Source organism: Myodes glareolus, chromosome 19 (genome assembly GCF_982192425.1).
Source record: "Myodes glareolus chromosome 19, mMyoGla1.1, whole genome shotgun sequence".
Taxonomy (NCBI): Eukaryota; Metazoa; Chordata; class Mammalia; order Rodentia; family Cricetidae; genus Myodes; species Myodes glareolus.
Window position 1 is genome coordinate 63,992,213 of NC_142044.1, and position 19,616 is coordinate 64,011,828.

The 19,616-nt window shown below is 49.4% G+C and overlaps 1 protein-coding gene and 1 long non-coding RNA gene across 8 annotated transcripts in view; one reads left to right on the top strand and one right to left on the bottom strand.

The window, feature by feature from the left end:
* The window catches only part of LOC148119030 (sperm motility kinase 3A-like), a 14,747-nt gene extending 13,224 nt beyond the window's left edge, over nt 1–1,523 (top strand). For 5 of the 7 annotated variants that reach the window (XM_087899300.1, XM_087899303.1, XM_087899304.1 and 2 more), the window contains 3 exons: nt 225–371; nt 460–525; nt 1,024–1,523. The gene's annotated coding sequence lies outside the window, so the exon portion shown is untranslated. Of the gene's footprint in view, nt 1–224; nt 372–459; nt 747–1,023 lie in introns of all 7 variants that reach the window. The other 2 variants (XM_087899305.1, XM_087899306.1) reach the window with 2 other exon arrangements.
* On the bottom strand, nt 593–18,781 carry LOC148119031 (uncharacterized). Its single transcript, XR_015735708.1, has 3 exons — nt 18,708–18,781; nt 10,865–11,067; nt 593–729 (listed from the first exon to the last, which is right to left on the bottom strand). It is a non-coding gene; the product is annotated as an uncharacterized LOC148119031 (long non-coding RNA).
* Nucleotides 18,782–19,616: the final 835 nt, after the last annotated feature.

The following is a 19,616-nucleotide window of genomic DNA, read 5'->3' on the forward strand; positions in this document are numbered from 1 at the left end:
GCTGGCCCTGCCACCCCTCAGAAACCCTGATGTTGTGCTGCCCCCTTGTGGCACTTCTGTACCAGTTCCGTGTTAGTTTGCCTGGTTTGCTGGGGTCCCTGCTTCAACTCCTGCCACAAAGTGGGGTGACTGGATGTGCTCGGAAGTGGGGTGGGGGAGGCGTCCATTGCTCTGTACCCATCTGACGTGATTTTATCCTCCTTTACTTCATTCCATTTCTACAGTATCCTAATAAAAGGACAAAATAGCTTTCATAGATGTTCTGCCCAGGGGATGTCCCTGAAGAAACTTCATAGACTACATTGCTGGTTCTTCCTGGCCCTAATGAGAAATGATTGGCACCAAGCAAGAGTGTGAAATCGACCCCCTGGGTGAGATTCAGAAGCACAAGAAGCTTGACAGTGATTGTCTGTCTGTACAATGCCTGTTTACCTTATTTGATATGACTTCATTGTGCAGAATCCAAGGAAAAGGACGGGCAGGCTTGCTGAAGCTGGCCACCCCAGCACCTGGAGATGGAAACAGGTGAATCTCCGTTTTTGTTTCGTTGTGGTGGTTTTTCTTCTTTTGGAGACAGGGTTTTTCTGTTTGGCCTTTCCTCTGTAGACCAGGCTGGCCTTGAACTCACAGAGATCTGCCCGCTTCTGACTCCTGGATGCCAGGATTGTAGGTGTGTGCGTGCCACCTTTTGAGGCAGATGCATCTCGACCTCACTGGCCTTGAGAAAGCCTGTGTTAAAACACAAGGTATCCAGCACCCGTGAATTGACATTTGACACTGAACACCTGGGCTACACACACATACCTTGAGCTTGCAAGTGTGTGAGTCTACGGACACCGATGCACACGTACACAGTGTAAGCATATAGTGTGTGAGTGCATCTGCACACACTTAAAAGAGTGTAAGGAAGCACAAGGTCCGCCTGGGGTGCTGTGGACCTTTAGTCCCAGCATTCGGGAGGCAGAGGCAGGCAGATCTCTGTGACGTCAGCTTGATCTACAACTGCAGAACTTGCTGTCCTAGGAATCCTGGGCTACCCACAGAAGCCGGGCTATAAAAAACCCAACAAGGTGAAGGGCAAAGAGGAAGCAGCACAAAGTTAGTTGAAGAAGCAGGTAGAAGATCTGACCTCCTCTGCAGGAGCATCCCGGTGGCCAGACCTACGAGAACGAGACAGGATGCTGCTGCTGAGAACACTGGATTGTTCTCTCTGGATGCTAGATGGTTGGCAGAGCCCAGCGAGTCAAGCCCTGGAGAATCTTATTACTGCTGAGTAGAATTCAGTTGGTGGCTGCCAAGGTGATCCCAGCTTGGTTAGCACTGTGGGTCACCTGGATGTCTCACCTCTCTGCAGCACGGGACTAGGCGTCTCTCAGATGCCAAGGCAGAGGGCCCCGTGCTAGGGAGAAAAGAAGGCCACCTTGAGCAATTCTACTGGTGCTAACCCTTTCTTCTTCCTGAATCATTGTAATATATGTTTTATGTAATATATGTTGAAAATAAAATGGCTTTGGTTGTTTTGAGACAGGGCCTGTTGTCTGAGATATCACATCTCCATCACACACAGGAGGCAGAGAGGGAGAGTCATCTGTAAGTGGGGCAAGGCTTTAAGTTCTCAAAGCCCACCCACGGTGACATCCTTCCCCCAACAAGGCTCCTGGGCTACATGTTCCAGAATCTTCCCAAACTGCACCACCAACTCGGGACCAAGCATTTACATTCATGAATTTATGAAAGACATTTCTCTTTCAAACTACCATGCTAATTCACAGGCCCCAGGGTAATCTTTAGTTCTAAGGCACCCTTAACTACAAAATTAAGTCTCAAAAAAAAAATCCAAAAGGAAGGCTGGGCATGGTGGTGCATCTCTTTAATCCCAGCATTCAGGAGGCAGTGGCAGGTAGCTCTCTGGGAGTGCCAGGTCTACATAGTGAGACTCGGTCTCCACAAAAAAATAAAGCTTGCTGTTACCGTCTGTAAATTGAAAAGAGAGAGAGAGGTTTGCCAAGTGAGATGGTGTGCGCTCTAGTCCTAGTACTTGGGAAGTGGAGGGAGGGAGATTCATTGGACGTTATCCTTGGCTAAATAGCAAGCTCAACAAGTCTAGGATTTGTGAGATTTTTTCTGTCTCCACATAAAAAAGAAAGAGTCAGGTTGGGGTGGTTCATGTCTTTAATCCCAGCACTCGAGAGGCAGAGGCAGGTGGATCTCTGTGATTTGGAGAGGAGGTCTAGGAAGAAAGACCTTTTCATGTCTTTCCTGATGATCCCTTGGACTCTCACAGCAACAGGAAAGCGCTAGCCAGGTGTGCATGCCTATAATCCCAGCTCTGTGGAGCCCACGCAGGAGGATCACAAACTCAATGGCAGCCTAAGAGTCTGTCTCAAAACGAGAGCCGGAGGTGGAGTTCAACAGCAGAATGCTTGTCTTGCAGGCCCACAGCCCTGGGTTGAGCCCCAGCAGAGCAAAACTCCAGGATAATAGCGGCCTTTGTGCCCATTAGACTAATAAACTGTTCTGCATACGATATTCCTGCCATGAAGAACCATGCCTATAAAGTATGTTTGAATGTTTCAGGGAATACAAAGTAAGTGATTAAAAATGTAAATGTTTATGTACATGCAGGGCTTTTTGGTTTTTTGAGACAAGGTTTCTCTGTAGCTTTGGTGTCTGTCCTGGAAGTAGCTCTTGTAGACCAGGCTGGCCTCGAACTCAGAGGACCACCTACCTGTACCTTCCGAGTGCTGGGATTAAAGGTGTGTGCCATTACTGCCTGGTCATACAGGCCTTCTTTATTCTGCCTTTCAGTTATTTTTCTTGGTTTTGGGAATTTCATATTGTCAAGGCTGGCCTTGAACTCACTATGGAATGAGGCTGGTCTTGATTTTCTTGCATCCATTTCCTCAGTATTTTGAGTTCAGACATGTGGCAGCAGCCTAGCTTGTGTGTAGGTGTGTGTGCACATGTGTGTGCACGTGCTGCGTGTACGTGTGTGAAAGTGAGGGGATCTTTGGGGTGTCGTCCTCTTCTCTCCCCAGCTTACATTTTGAGACAAGAACTCTCACTGAACCTGGAGCTCACAGCCTGGCTAGGCTGCCGGCGAGGAGCTTCAGGGATCCGCCCGTCCCCACTGTCCCCAACTTTTCCATGGTGGAAGGAATCTGAACTCCAGTCTTCATGTTTACACAGCAGGCATTTTACTGACCGAGGCTTCTCCCTTGCCCCCTTTTCCAACATTGGAAAGTCTGAAGTTGCTTCTAAATAAGAAAGTGTTTTAAAAATGAACTGTATAACTGGGCGGTGGTGGCACAAGCCTTAAACCCCAGGACTTGGGAGGCAGGCAGAGGCAGAGGCAGACAGATCTCTGTGAGTTCAAGGCCAGCCTGGTCTATAGAGTGAGTCCTAACTGCTCCATCGCAGTTAGGAGCAGTTAGATACCCTGTCTTGAAAAAGCAAAAATAAGTAGATAGATAGATAAAATAAAAAAGCTCCAAATTCAGCCCACACTAGATAGCGGCACACGGTCTCTTGAGTGGTAGGATTGCATGCATGCGCTACCACACCCAGCTTTATACAGAAACTTTGAAGGGCTCAGTGGGGGAAGGCGCTTGCTACCAGGCCTGATGAGTTCAGTCCCCTAGACCTCCATGTGGGGGTGAGAACAGACGCCCTCAGGTTGTCCTCTAGCTTCCACATATGCTCCATGCCACGAATATTCACTCATAAATAAATAAAAACATAATGAAGTGACGATAAAGAAACGTTACCAAGCTGGGCATGGCGACACGTAGCTGTAATCCCAGCACTTAGACATGATCCTTATACTACGTAGACCTTGAACTTCTGATCCTTCTCAGCCAATGGAGGAGGATCAGAACTTCCAGGCCAGCTTTGGCTCAACATTTCCCAGTTGGAGGCTAGCCTGGGTTATATGAGCCATGGTTGTAAGTAATAAACAAGTTGACCTAGAACCCAGTGTGATGCCCTATGCCTGTAATCTCACCAGTTGGGAGACAGAAGGATCACAAATTCAAAGCCAGCCCAAGTTACATACCAAGTTCCAGGCCAACCTGGACTGTATAGTAAGATCCTGGCTCCACAAAACAAAACAACAAGGATTAGTTGAATATGGTAGCACATGCCTTTAATCCCAACACTCAAGAGGCAGAAGCAAGAGATCTCTGTGGGTTCAAGGCTAGTGTATATATAGAGTTTCAGGACTACAGAGAGACCCTGTCTCAAAACAATGACAAAAAACAAAATCAAGGATTGACTGAGGGAAGAAAAGGGAGAAGGAGGTAAAGACATCGCACACTAGTTGAGTGCATGTACACTCACATGACCACACATGTACCTACACACACACACACACAAGCTAGGCTGGTGGCACATGCCTATCCTTGAGTTCTTCCCAAGGTCCTGCACATATGATCTCACCACTGCAAAAATAAATAGATATGTAAATAAAAGAAAAGATTTAAAGTAGGGACAGTTAAATGTGCCATGGGATCCCCTACATTATGAAATAATACGTATCAGGGAAGATGAATGAAAATTTCTAAGCCAGGCTTGGTGGCACATGCCTGTAACTCCAACATTTGAGGGGCAGAGACAGGAAGATCAGAAGTTCAAGGTCATCCTCCGTTAAATAAATATTGAATTTGAGGCCAATTTGGGCTCCAAGAAACCTCCTCTCAAAAATGAATAAAACCTTGCGGTAATAGCCTCAGTTATTAAGTAGAAACACCTGGGAAGACAGAACCTCAAAGAGTTGCCTTCATCAGATTGGCCTGCCGATATGATTACAGGGTGTGTTCTTAATTGTTAACTCATGCAGGGGAGCCTAGTCTCATTATGGTGGGTGATGTGATCCTGGGACAGGTGGTTCTGTTGTACAAGGAAGGTAGAAAGCCAGAGAGACAAAACCAGTAAGCAGCCTTCATCCATGGTCTCTGCTTCAGTTCCTGCCTCCAGGTTTGAACCCCGGCAACCTTGATGGATGGTGAAGTGTAGTAGAAAACAAACCCCAGCCTCCCCAAGTTGGTATCAGTCATGGCGTTTATCACAGCAGTGGAATTCTAACTAGGAAAGACCCCAAATGAGACTAGACCCCTCATCTTTTTCAGAAGGACACACGAAGGTGACTGCCACCCAGAGCCAGGCCATCTGCCCGCTGTTGTGCAGCCTCTGCCGTGTCTGCTGTCTCATACTCCAGTACTGCAAAGCCCTTCAGCTGCCCATCCTGGCCACATGCCAGCTGACAGAAGGTGGGGGTGTAGAAGGCTGACAGTGCCTGGTGCAGGGCATCCACATCATTGAAGCCAGGTGGCAGGTGGTCCACACAGAGGCACCGGGAGTGCAACAAGACAGGGGGCGGCTGCCCAGCATCTTTGCGATGCACATACACTGTGCGGGGGCCCAGTGGCTTGCCCAGCAAATCAGACTTGGCTCTGGCAGCCGAGTCTTTCTTCATGTACTCTGCAAAGCCATATCCCTTAGAGTGGCCTGTGAGCTCGCTGTACACTAGGAAGCAGCGCTCCAGGCTGCCAAAGCGCCGCACCGACTCCTCAAACTGTGCCTGGGTCAGGCTGGGCGGCAGTTTGGCCACACACAACAGAGCATTTGTAGGCTGCAGCTGAACTGACAGCTCCCGCTCTTGAAGGCAGCTCTGGTGGAAGGCCTTGATGGCGGCTTCAGCCTGCTCCCCATTCAGCAGGGTCACGAAAGCTGTCCCTTTGTATTTGTCCACCAAATAGTGCTTGAATTAAGCAGTCGCTCAGAAGATCGTGTACTTCCTGATTGGTCACATCTCCCGGGAGGCCCCGGATCAGTACCTTGTGGCAATTATGGAACTGGCTCTCAGTATGTTCCAGGCCTTTCCGGATCTCTTCCGGATCCAAGGACAGCAGCTCTTGTTCAGGCGCTCAGGTCTAGGCGGTCCACGAAGTTTCCTCTTTTGCCACCGCCTCCGGGTTGAGCAGCAGCCAGTGAGTCAAGAACTTTAAATCTTTGAAGAAAGAAATTGAAGAAGATACTAGAAGATGGAAAGATCTCCCATGCTCTTGGGTAGGCAGAATTAACGTAGTAAAAATGGTAATCTTACCAAAAGCAATCTACAGATTCAAAGCAATGTCTATCAAAATCGCAGCAAAATTCTTCACAGACCTCGAAAGAACAATACTCAACCTCATATGGAAAAGCAAAAAATCCAGGATAACCAAAAGAATCCTGTACAATAAAGGAACTTCTGAAGGCCTCACAATTCCTGACATCGAACTCTACTACAGAGCTACAACACTGAAAACAGCCTGGTATTGGCATAAGAACAGACAGGAGGACAAACGGAACTGAATCGAAGACCTGGATATCAATCCACACACCTACAAACACCTGATTTTTGACAAAGAAGTAAAAATATAAAATGGAAAAAAGAAAGCATAGTCAACAAATGGTGCACCACCACCCCTCGCCTACTCTTAGTCTTTATGTCTGGCACAGATTTCGTAAATATAGTTGACCCTGAAACAATGCAGGGGCTAAGGGTGTCAGCTTCCTATTCAGTTGAAAACATAACTTTCTACTCCCCTAAAACTACCATCAGTGGCTACTGACTGGAAGGAAGCCTTACTGATAGCGATAGTAATCAATTAATACACATGTATACTCTGTATGGTGGCCAGTACACCCCAGCTATGAAAGACTACATGTGTACTCTGTATGGTGACCAACACACACCAACTATGAAAAACTACATGTATACTCTGTATAGTGGCCAACACACACACACCAACTGTGAAAGATTACCGTGTATCATGTGAGATTTCCGGGAAGAATGACCAGCTCAGATGGAGACAATTAGTGTCAAATGACATTTTAAGCAGCTACCCCCAACACCTGAAGTTACCGCAGGAGAACAGGAGAGGAAGCGATGAAGTTATCACATAGTAGGGCATATAGACTTCAGTCCTGTAATACTGCAGTTCATTCTATGCAATTACGACTTTTTCAGTCACGCTGAGGCCTCATGTGTCTAAATGCACTCTTCACAGAGCTGCGCCCACTTCCAGCTGGGACTGACCGCACGGTCATCTTCAGTTCCTCAGCGCTGCTCTCCTCTCGCATACGGACACGGCGTGCTTGTGTGCCTACGTTCTCACAGTTATAGATTCGTGTGGCAAGGGCAGAGTTTAGTTGACAGAGTACAGAGTGTGATGCATACACGTCCTCCTAACACCCGGAAGGTGGAGGCAGGAGGATCAGAAGTTCAAGATAATACTCAGCTATCTAGTAAGTTCAAGGTCAACCTGGACTGTGAGAGACAATTAAAAACATGCACATATAATAGGTTTGTATATCTTTGGTGTCAGACACATCATTATCAACATATGTTTTATGCATTCATGATATATCTATTAAAATACATTTCTACATTCATTTGTTAGTTTTTCAGATTGTCCAAGGGCCAAGTAGTTTCTTCTCTATTTACTCACTTAGAATATGTATGTATGCATGTATATGTGTATGTGTGTATATGAATGTATGTATGTATGTATGTGTGTGTATGTATGTATTTATGTATGTATTCTTTTTGGTTTTTTGAAACAGGGTTTCTCTGTATAGTTCTGGTTGTCCTGGAACTCACTCTGTAGACCAGGCTGGTCTCAAACTCAGAGAGATCCACCTGCCTCTTCCTCCCCAGTGCTGAGATTAAAGGTGTGCTCCACCACTGTCTGGCAATCATTTCATTTTTTGATAGGATCTTACTATGTAACTTGTTCGCCTAAAACCCATGATCTCCTGCCTCAGCTCCCGCAAGCTGAGATTATGAGCACATGTCGCCAATTCCAGATGAAATTGTTGTTGTTGCTGCTTTTAATCTAAGATTCTATTCCATGATAACACCTTCCATGCAGTACTAGGCATGGGGGAGGGGGACTAAAGGGGTAAGAGGATGGAGTGAGGAGCAAGGGGGTTGGCCGCAGCACCCCAGTCAGAGGATGAATATGAAGGTTTTCTATGGGAGCTAAGCTAGTATAAAGGGCACCAGCTGATGGATGCTGGTGCCAAGAGACGTGACCTCAGGCTCAGTCCCCCTTTAGAGGAGCCACCTCTATAGCTGGTGCAGGGTTAAGGGAGAAAGGAAATGTTCCTCAGAAGTGTGGCAGTCTCATCAGTGTGCACAGTCAGTTTTCAAAACAGTCTCAGCTATTAGCCACAGGTGACCCTTGGGAGATCTATTTTATCCCTCTAAGCCTTGATTTCCTCATCTATAAACTAGGCGTTGCCAACAGCCAACTCGGGCAGTGCTGAGGACTGGGTTAGGTGATGTATGCAAAACCTACGGCCGAGTTCATGTCATTGTCTAAGCCCTCAGGTACCCCTATTGTTGCAATGAATAAGGCCCTGTGTGGTTTCCCTGCAAAACCCCCAGGCATCGGTGGCTTTGGCATCGCACCTGGCATCCTTTGCTTTAAAGTGACCCTGGGCTGGTGATGATAGTTACCTCCCCACCCCCGCTCGTCCCTCATACTGCACACCCAAGACCTGTCGAGTCTACTCTGAAGAAAAACAAGTGACTGTGCTTGAGATGTTTAGTGCTCTTCGCTGAGCCCAGGTCTGTCTGCTCTGCGGGAAGCCTGGTGCTGGGAGTCCCTTGTACATGGAGAATACATGGTCAGCATGGACTCAAAGGCCGGCAAGCTCAGTCTGTGCTGCGGAGACAGTGATTTCTTTTATAGCATTATCAATAATAAATGAAAGAAATCCTTGTTTTGATGTTGGAGAGGTGGCTCAGCAGTTAGGAGTGCTCACTGTTCTTGCAGGGGACCTGGGTTCAGTTCCCAACACAGACAGGGCAGCTGACAACTCATTCCAGAGGATCCAGCACCCTCTTCTGGCCTCTGAGGGCATTGCGTGCATATGGTGCATATAAGCAATCAAAACATTCATAACACAAAATAAAAACAAATCTTTTTTTAAATTCCTGTTTTGTATTAAGGATTATCTAGGCTATGAGAGACCTTCATTGATTCTGTTGCTATAAGTGGAAGACCTACTATGTGCCAGGGACTCGGAAAGGGCAAGGATGAATAAGGCCTCCCCTCGGGGAGGGCGCATCAGAGGGGTGTCCTTAGGTGAGAGGAGGAGTGTATAGGGAATGCCAGATGGAGGAAGGCCAAAACGTCACACGGGGGAAACGTTGGGCTGAGCCCCCGAGTTCACCTTAGTTGTCTGCACAAGCTTAGCATATCTCAAGTGCAGAGCCTAGCAAAGGCTGAGCTGGGCCGGCCAATTAGAGAGCAGCAGCCCAGGATGGGGGAGGGGGAGGTCAGAGAAGCACAGCAGAAGCTGGCTGGGGTGAAGCCTGACAGCAGCCCTCACGCTGTTTGCCCTTGAGGAACGGGGAGCAGTTTTCCAGAAAGGATTCTAGGAAGAGGAATAGGACAGCTGGTGGCCGAAGAGGTGAGCAGCAGCCGCTAGCAGCTGGGTGACCAGGTAAGAGGGACCCGGAGATCCGACCCGGGGAGCAGCCCTGCCAGTGGCAGAAGTGGCACCAGCAAAACTCTTTTGGGTCTTAGGGTGGGACACAAAGATACACAGTGGGGTGTGAGGCTCAACGCCTCTTCCCAAGGGTTGTGAAGGTCCCAGGAAGTGGGGCAGTCCTGGGAAAACACTCAGCAGCTGAGAGCACTGGGTGTCCTGAGGACCCAGGTTCAATTCCCGGCACCCACATGACACCTCATGACTGCTGTAACTCCAGTTCTGGGAGAGCTGGTGCTCTCTTCCGGCTTCACAGGCGCCAGATATCTGTGGTGCACAGACATGCACTCAGGCAAAGCACTCATATGCATAAAATAGAAACAAAATTTTAAAAATGAAAATAAAATTAAAGGGAAGAGGTGGTTCTACAGGGCAGGCCAGGGAGGAGGGAGCACTGAATATCTGATACTGCAAGCCACACCCTACTCCAAGCCACACTGTACTGCGAGCCATCTGGTAATGTCAGCCACACCGTACTGTGAGCCATACCCTACTGCAAACCACACCCTACTCCGAGCCACACCATACTGGGAACCCACACCGTACTGGGAACCATCTGGTACTGTGAGCCACACCGTACTGGAACCATCTGGTACTGTGAGCCACACCGTACTGCGAACCCACGTCGTACTGTGAACCACACCGTACTGAGAGCCACACCGTACTGGGAACCCACACCATACTGCGATCCACACCATACTGGGAACCCACACCGTACTGGGAACCATCTGGTACTGTGAGCCACACCGTACTGGAACCATCTGGTACTGTGAACCACATCGTACTGTGAGCCACACCATACTGCGAATCCACACCGTACTGGGAACTCACACCATACTGGGAACCCACACCATACTTCGAGCCACACCGTACTGGGAACCCACACCGTACTGCGAGCCACACCATACTGGGAACCCACATCATACTGCGAGCCACACCGTACTGGGAACCCACACCGTACTGCCTATTCAAGCTGTTGAAAGTAAAAGGTAGCGAACAGCACAGACAGCTGAGAAAGGCAGGGTTCCCTCCAGGTCTCACGAAGTTTTCAAGGAGAGAAGCAGGATTGTGCGTGGAGACTCTTTCCCAGGGCCTGAGCTACGCTGAGGGCCAGCTCCAGGGGCTCTGCCTGAGCTGCAGACCTCGGTCTAGAGACTGTCGAGAGCAGACTGGGCTCTGTAGCCTGGGCCAGGTCTTGAGCCACCCTGTAGCCTGCACTCAGGACAGTTTTCTGTTTACTTCCCACTCCAGCACGAGAGTGGGCACAGCTGGACACAGGCGTGGTAACACTGCAGCAACCAGCTAGACTCAGGCCAGGACTCACCTCCTGCAGGAAGGCCTCCTGGAGTTACTCGTCACTCCAGCACTCTTTGAAGAGGCGGACACCTTTATTCCTTTTATTGTCCCTGGAGAAACAGACCTTGGGTTAAACTGAACTCTTCTGGAACTTCTGCTCTCTGGATCCAGTCTGGCCGTCTAAAGCGCTCTTTCTGGAACCCGCAGTTCCTCAAGGTTCCTAACCACATCCTGAAATGAAACGAGACACCTGTGATTAGACTTGGCAGGAAAGGACTTGTTCTCAGTGTCAGCTCAGCATGCCAGCAACAGGAAGATATTCCTGGAGAAATATCAATTTCATGGATGCCACAGGGCTTTGGGGTTGAGGGTTCCTGCCCCATGCAGACACAGTCCTAGAATCATGGCAAACAAGGGCCAGGAGGTTGGGCCCCATGAGCCTTGGGAAAGAAATAACCCCTAATATAGTAGGTGGTTGAGTTCAGAGCTCTGCAGGACCCACGTCCCTTCCTACCTGTGCTCACAGCCCTGTGGCTGCCAGGGAGCATCCACTCCCAGGTCTCTCCCTCCCTTGGGCCTGTTGTTCATAAGACTGTCAGAGCCAAGTTACCCCAAGTCCTAGTTGAGGAAGACATGGGGGATGGGCTCCTCTAGATAGAGCACGCACTCACTACCTTGCTGCTCAGAGAGCAGAGCCCAGGCTACACCAATACTGATTCCAATCGGTCACTGAAGAGTCTTTAAATAGCCAGCATAGGGCAGGGGGAACATTAGAAGGGCTGGAGAGATGGCCCAGCAGTGAAGAACACTTGTTGCTCTTGCAGAGGACCCAGCACCCTCATGAGGGCTCACAACTGCTCAGAACTCCAGTTCCAGGGGATCCAGAACCCTCTTCTGGTCTTTAAGGTACCAGACATGCATGTAATACACATACATGCAGGCAAAACAGTCAAACACATAAAATAAAAATTAATTTAAAAAAAGACCAGAATACAAAAAGACAGTTATAGTGGTGGTGTATCTTTTGTCCCAGCACTCAGGAGAAGAGCAGGTGGATCTCTAAAAAATCTAAGAGCATAAAATCTAAGGGCTACATAGCGAGTTCCAGGCCTGGGCTATACAGTGAGCGACTGCCTAAAAAGAGAAGAGGAGAAACTAAGTTGGGCTGGGGACATAGCTCAGTGGTAGAGCGCTTGCCCGGCACATGCTGTCTCCAGCGCTACAAAAACAAACAAACAAACAAACAACAACAACATCCCAAAACTGCATTGCATGATTTTATTATATTTTCCTCTCCGTTGTTACCTATGGCTACAGCACGCATCAAAGTCTCAGAACAGCTCTTGGCATAAGAAACTTCTGAGGTGTAAAGGCTACAGACTCAACAAGGATCTTTGGAAAACTTTATTTTTGCTTTTAGTTTATGAATTTTGAATAATTAAAATTTAACACTTTATCTTCCTGAAGGTGACAAACATTACTTGATATAAAATTAGAACTGGGGCTGGGGAATGGACCTCAGTGGGTCAAGTGCCTGTCTAGGCCACACGAGGCCCTCCTCTCCAACCCCAGCACTGGATAAATTGGTGACACCTGTAATCTCAACACTCAGGAGGTGACAGCAGGAGGCTCACAAGTCCAAGGTCATACGGCTACACAGAGTTTGTAGGCAGCCTAGGCCACGTGAGGACCTGTCTCAAAAAGGAACTAAAAACTGTGTTCTTCAAAATTTATACTTCTCAATGAAGTAAGCACAGTTGAACAATCACATTTTCAGGTAATTTTCGGTACGGCACACACTTTATACTTCTGATGTCATCGTATGTGTAAGCTGCTGTGAGACTTTTGAGCTTTCCTGCCACACTGATATGAGTCCAGGTCTAGGAAAATGCCTTCTTTGTAGCCCCACATTTAAAACTCGGTGACACAACCCTCTTCCAGGAGAGTCTCCTCTGATCTTCTGCCATCTTCAGTAAAGGAATAGGAAACATCAGTTATACAGAATTCATAAAACTAAAGCAGAGTTAAGCATTATTTACCTGTCTTTGTCTTCCTCTCTTTCTCCTCCCCAGCCCCCAGTGCTGAGGATCTAAGCCAGGGCTTCACACACGCAAGGCAAGGGCTTTTTCCCACTGAGCCACACCTCCACCTCTGGCCTCCTGACTTCCCTCTTCTTGTCATCAGGACACAAACCTGCCTGTGTCAGTGTGTCTCTATGCCTGGCCAGGGATCTGGACTCCCGGACTTCAAGGGCCATGCCATTTCTACCATCTGTCACTTGCGAAGTCTGGAGTACCAGCTGTATGAGTAGGTGACCCAGCCTGTCATAGATGGAAGGAGCTAGCGTTGGTCAGCTTTGGACAGTGGCTTTCTAATGACGCCGAGCGCACCTCCCACAAGTGTTTGAGTTAGGTGGCATTCTGCTGTCACACGCAGCTTGCCATCTGGGTATCCAGCAGCCTTGTTGTGTCCGTGAGCCTACTTTGGTTGGATGACTGCAGACACGCAGCTAGAGGCTCCCAGGAGCAGGTGCTGGTTTGGGTTCTCAGAGCTCTGCTATGTTCCTGTCACTCTTACCTCCCGATGGCAGTGCTACAGGGCCTGGGCTCTTCTGCACCTCTCCTCCGTCCCTAACCCCCCTTACTGCATTTCCCTTCTCCCCAACTCCCACTCAGGGATCCTATGCTTGAAGATGTCAAAACTAGGAAGCACCGAGTGAGGTCTTGGCTCTCATGAGAGACAGGGTCAGCCACCCAGACCGTACCCAGGTGGCCTCTTTGTAATGAAGTTTCTTCCTGTATATGCAAATGAACTGCACACCTCTGGGAGAAGAGAGACGTGGCCTTCTGTGGCTTTCAGGGAGAGAGCTGTCACACCATCCCCACAGGATATTTGCTCAAGTTAATTGACTCACCAAGGCGTTGGTGTAGACAGGTGGACCTCACGGAACAGGTTGGTTTCAAGATCCTGGAGGGGGAAGGGAGCTACAAGGTTGTATGGCCAAATGGTTGTCCCTTCATCCGATGACATGCTCTCTTCATCAAGCCCAGCTGCCTTTACCTCCCCTGTAGTCACACTATGAGAAGATGACCGGATGGCCTCTAGGGCTTTCCTTCCCTGTCAGATGTCTCTGGTCCCAGGACGGTGGGACATTTCCACTACCTGTCCCTGAGTTACACCTTCACAGACACTTTGGCTCTTCCTGAAGACCAACACTACAGTAATGTCCTGGGTTCGTTCTCCCAGAACAGTGTGATAAGTTATTTCTGCAGCCAGCACATCTAGGTTCATTCTAGGTTTACAGAAAATGTTGAACTGAAGTTATCCAAACAGATTTTCTACTGAAAAAAAAAAAAAAACCAACCAGTTTCTCACCACTGTGTAACAGGATCAGGGTTGGCATAAAAAGTGTTTGTTACACCTTTGTCGTCTTACCCCAAGCATAACTCACTGGAAATCAGAACAGCAGGCAACTAAACAGGAAGCCGGGCTTTTATCCCCAGGGTCTCGGGTGTGGGAGCTGGGCCTCTCTAACCTCCTAGGGTTGAGTTGAGTTTTGCCATCTGTTGGCTGGTGGTGGGTAGGAGGAGACAAGCTGGGGGTCATGGGACAGATGGTTCTAAGGGCTGGGGCTAAAGAGCTAGACCCTCTCTTCTCTTGGGGCAGTCTGCTCCTGGTCCCAGGAGTCCTTCTCAGGATGGTTGGAGACTTCCACCTGCCACAGCCCTCAGGTCTGCAAGCAGCCAGCTAAGTCCGCTGACTTGAGCAATTCCCCAGTGCTTCCAGAAGCACCCCTAATTCCTGGTTCACACCAAGATCTGTGATGTTCAATCCCTTCACGGTACCAAGGTAACCAAGCCCTTGCTGGTTATGTCCTTCTTTCTGGGTGCCCTTCCTCTCCACCCAAAACTGTCGTCAAAAACTGTTCTCACCCTGGAGGACGAGATGTAGTATCTGCCAGACTCCTTTGCTCTGGGCTTCTCTACTTCGTGATCAGCAAAGCCCTGGCCACGTTTCTTTAGATTAAGGCTGTTTAATGGGGGCAGATTCATCCAGCAGTCAGCTTGCCATCTGCATTTATTTACCTTCCAGGCTAACCAGACGCTTGGCATGGCTCTCCTTTCCTTCCTAAGGTCTCAGCAAAGCAAAGCAAAACAGACAGTCAAGACACTTGCTTATAATGCTTTTTTTTTCCCAAAAGTCTTCTGAAGCTGGAAAGGTGGCTCAGCTGCTAAAAGAACTCACTGCTCTCCCAGAGGGTCTAAATTCAGTTCCAAGCATCCACATCTGATGGCTCACAACTGCCTGCAACTCCAGCTCCAGGTGAATCCAACTCCTCTCTGGCACATACACATAATTAAATTAAAAACAAATAAAAAGAGGTCTTCCTAGTAGGATGTGGTGGCCCAAACCTGTGCTTTCAATCATTAAGGAAAACCAAGAGTTCAAGGTCAGGGGCTAGAGAGAAGGCCCAGTGCTTAAGAGCATGGCTGCTCTTGGAGGGACTTTGTGCCTCACAACCACCTGTGACCCCAGTCCCATGGGACCCACTGCCCTCTTCTGCCTTCCATGGACACCAGGCATGCACGTGGCACACATATACGAATGTAGGCAAGAAAGCCATTCACACACATAAGATAAAATCAATAAATCAAAAATAAGTTCAAGGACACTTCCATTTGGGTGGAGAATTTGAGGCAATCCTAGGCTACGTGAAATCCTATCTCTAAAAGAACAAATGAAAGCAAGGTTTTCTAGGTGTGTCACAGCCCTCGGGAGTTGGGGGTGCATCTTTGTCCCCAGAGTCACTCCTCACTTGCCCTGCTTTCTCCACGTGGGACTTTCCCACTAGGTTCATGGAGGAGAGTGAGCAACACATCCAGACAACTTCGTCCTTTTGCTTTCTGCGCCCTTCAACAGTTTCTCAAGCTTCTGTATCCAGAATGCTTATTCTGACGGCTTGGCCAGGTATCCATCCCTCTGCACTGAGGTGTGTGTGTTCAGCAGTGTGTGTATATATGTGTGTGCATGTGTGTATGCTCATCTGTGTGCATGTGTGTGAATGGACATGCGTGTGGGGGAGTATGTGTATGTATGTGTGTGTGCATGTGTGTGAGTGTGCATGCAGTAACTTCCTTCCCGATCTGTCTTGCCATTAGATGCAGAGCTGTGGTCAGAAAGGGGTTTCTCTCTGCACATCTCTCCCTAGGACTCAGGCCAGGCTAGGCCGGGTACTGGAGAATAACTGGACCCCACAGGGCTCTCAGGTGCCAGGGGACTCATTCTCAAAGCTCCTTTCTCCCTGGGCCGAACCCATCCTTGTTTACCACACAAGGCCTTTACCCAGCACAATCACAGCATTGAGATCCTCACGGAGACAGGCGCTGCCCTGCACTTGACCTCTTCTGGACAGAAACACTCAGTCTCAGCCCATCCACCAGAAACGGGCATTTTGGGCTTTTCCAGAAGAAAGGCTGAGGGTATATGAAGAGCCAAGTTTACCCAAAATCTGGCCCAACCAAACACCCACTGTGGTATTCGGCTTCACTTCCAGAACTGGGGACACTGGACTATGTCCATCAGCCCCAGGGGGATGTTTAGGGCAATGTTATCACCATCTTTCATTTGCTTTTCAAGCAAAAAAGATATTGGCCACAAGGACATGCCTATGATCACCTCACTATTCCACCCAGGCTCGCCTTCAGCCTGACTCCTGGGCTCAAGCAACCCTTCTGCCCCATCCTCCAGAGAAGCTGGGAAGATAGTGGTGGTGAATGCCTTTAATCTCAGCACTTGGGGGGCGGGGACAGAAGAAGGTGGATGTTTATGAGTCTGAGGCCAGCCTGGTCTACGTAGTGAGTTCCAGCTCAGTCAGGTCTATATAGAGACCCCATCTGAGAAAAACAACAATAAGAAAAAATAGAATAAACAAAAACCTCACATAAGTTATTTTTTTGTTTTGTTTTGTTTTGTTTGGTCTTGGATTTTGCTTTTGCTTTGAGACAGAGTCTCAGGTAGTCCAGGCTGGCCTCAAACTCATTACCTAGCCAAGGAGGATCTTGAACTTCAGATTCTCCTGCTTCCACCTCCCAAATGCTTAGGTTCCAGACGTATGCCATCATGCCCAGTTTTTGTGATGCTAGAGATTGGACCCCCAGTCTTATGCGCACTAGGAAAACACTCTGCCAACTGAGCTACATGATCAATTCCTACCTTCTGTTTTACCCAGAAGTAAAATGAAGCCCAGAGTGACTAGCTTGACCATAGGCACACAGCACGGAAAAAGCAGATTCACACCAAGGCTCATGTCTGTCCAGAGCCCTGACACATCTTACGTCTGGTTGGTACCTAAAGCTCTAGCAATCACTTCCACAAGCACCTCCTCATTTACTCCTTACCCAGAGAGTTTACGTGATGTGGCCAAGGTTATACAGCTACATTAGTGGGAGCGAGCGCTGAGTCAGCCACCAGCAGCCTTCATTATCCACCACTACCTCCCTCTGTGAGCAGCTCTCAGGTGAGCACAGGGCTGCCCCTCCCTAGCCTGACTTCTGTTCCGGACAATGGCTACAAGAATTCAACCTATGATCGCATCCGTGTCCGGGTTTCTCCCAGTTGAACTTGGGCTAAGATAGTTGTGATCTCCGAGGGCACCTGACACCCACGGGGCCTCCCTTTCCTGGACTCTTCAGGGTGCTGGAGGCAGTACCAGCTGTGGGCAGAGATTACCCGGCAGCCAGCTTCCCAGGGTTTCACTTGCTCTATACTTCCTTTTGACTGTCCTGTCTTGCTCTTTGGTCCTGGTAACCCCGAAGCAGCTCTCTCCTGTCACCACTGGGTTCCCGAAGCACGTGGCATAGCTGGGGAATGCCTGTGCTGATGCAGGCTCTTGGCTAATTTGAATGAAGTAGACTTCAGAACCCTGATCCAGTCATCACATGAATTTGCTCAGCTCATCCTTCTTAGCCTTTCTGATGACAGGGGAACGCTCTCCTGTCGGGAGGGGAGGAGGGCCTGTGGAATGCACACACACCTGCGGTTAAGTGAACATAGCCCTGGAGGTTCTTTGGTGTGTCTAGAGTCATTAACGTCAGCCAATGCCTGCCTTTGTGGGTCTCGGGATGAGCTCAGAGTGCAACCCTTAAAGCTCTCCCTGAGACCACTGCGGTGAGTTCCTGCTTAAGATAGAGGCTTCCCTTTTTGAGCTTTGTGGGCAAGTTATCATCAGCAGTGTCCACAGAAGCAGTGGTCTGGAGTCTGGAACGACTGGCCCTTGGGCAAATAACAGGAGGGTTCTCCTTGTAGTCTTCATGAGGTATGGAACAAGTGAGGAAGAGAATCAGGAAGTTGGTGACAGTAAGTCATACACTCCCTATACAATACCACAGAACTCTGCTCTCTACCCCTCAAAAGTGCCAAGCATCCAAGGGGGAATCAAGCAGGCAAGGGACCCCACCAAAAAGGCTTCCCCTGGTTTGTCCCTTTTGCGCAAAGGTGACACGGCAGGAAGGACCCTCTCTGAAGGTCTTCCCGCGCTTGAGCACATGAAGTGATCGCAATCTGGGGAAGCGCAGGGTAGGCGCCCGGGTGTGTGAGACGGGAAGAGGGGTCGGAGCTCCCCGCTTAAGCTCCCCCACCCCCGTTTCTGGAGCGCAAAGGTGGAGGGGGTCTCCCCAGGCGAGGCGCTGGTTGGCACCGCACCAGAGGAGGTGTCTGGCTCGGCCCCTTCATTTGACTGCGGGTCGGAGAGGAGTGGGGCGGGTAGCAGGAAGTCGGGACTCAGAACGAGCGCGAGTGAAGCGAGTCCCCGAGAAGCTCAGGGCTGCGAGGTCCAAGGGCACCGCGGGATCGAGCGCCCCACTGCTGCTTACCTATCGCGCCGAGGCCGAACCGCCGCCGCCGAGTCATTTGCCGGTTTCCCGACGGGGAGGCTGGGAGGGCGGGCGGGCCCGGCGCGGGGCGGGTCCTGTCATGGGTGGCGCCACACCCCGCTCCGGCAGGTGCGTCGACTCCGCTCCCGACACGGGGAGTCAGACCGCTCTCTCCAGATCCTGCCCCTCCCTCCGGTGCAGTGTCTGCGGATACCCCAGACCGCCTGCATCGCAAGCCGCGGGCGGCGAGGGCCCCCGACCAGGAGCCACAGTGGCTGCGGCGCCCAGAGCCTGAGGCCCCCGGCGGGGGTCGTGCTGGGCCGTGGCTAGTCCAGAGGCTTGTCCAGGTGTCCCAGGCAGATAACTCGCGGACACATAAATTCCCTTTCCTGTTGTGGAGTATTATTTAACTAGGGAAAGATATGTTACATTTGTATATACTGCAGAGTGACTGTAAATGTGTGTTTTGTTTATGCTGCACTTGTTTAGTGATGTAAAGATGTGTGTGTCTGTTTCACCTTGCCTGCCTAAGGCACCTGATGAGTCTAATAAAACGCTGAACAGTCGATAGCTCGGCAGAGAAAGGCAGGTGGGACTGGCGGGCAGAGAGAATAAATGGGAGAAGAAATCTAGGCTCACAGCTGAAAGAACGGGACCAGAAGGAGCAGAGAAAGAGGGACATGCTGGGGACAAGAAGCCAGGCAGAGGACAGACAGACTGAGAAAGGCAGTGAAAGTAAGATAAGGTAATAAGAAAGAAAGGTAATAAGAAAGAAAGGTAATAAGCCCCGAAGCAAAATAGATAAAGAGAAAAGGGTTAATTTAATAAAGTGCTAGCCAGAAACGCCTCTAAGCAAGGCCCAGCGTTCAAAACTAGTCAGTCTCTATGTCATGATTTGGGAGCTGGTTG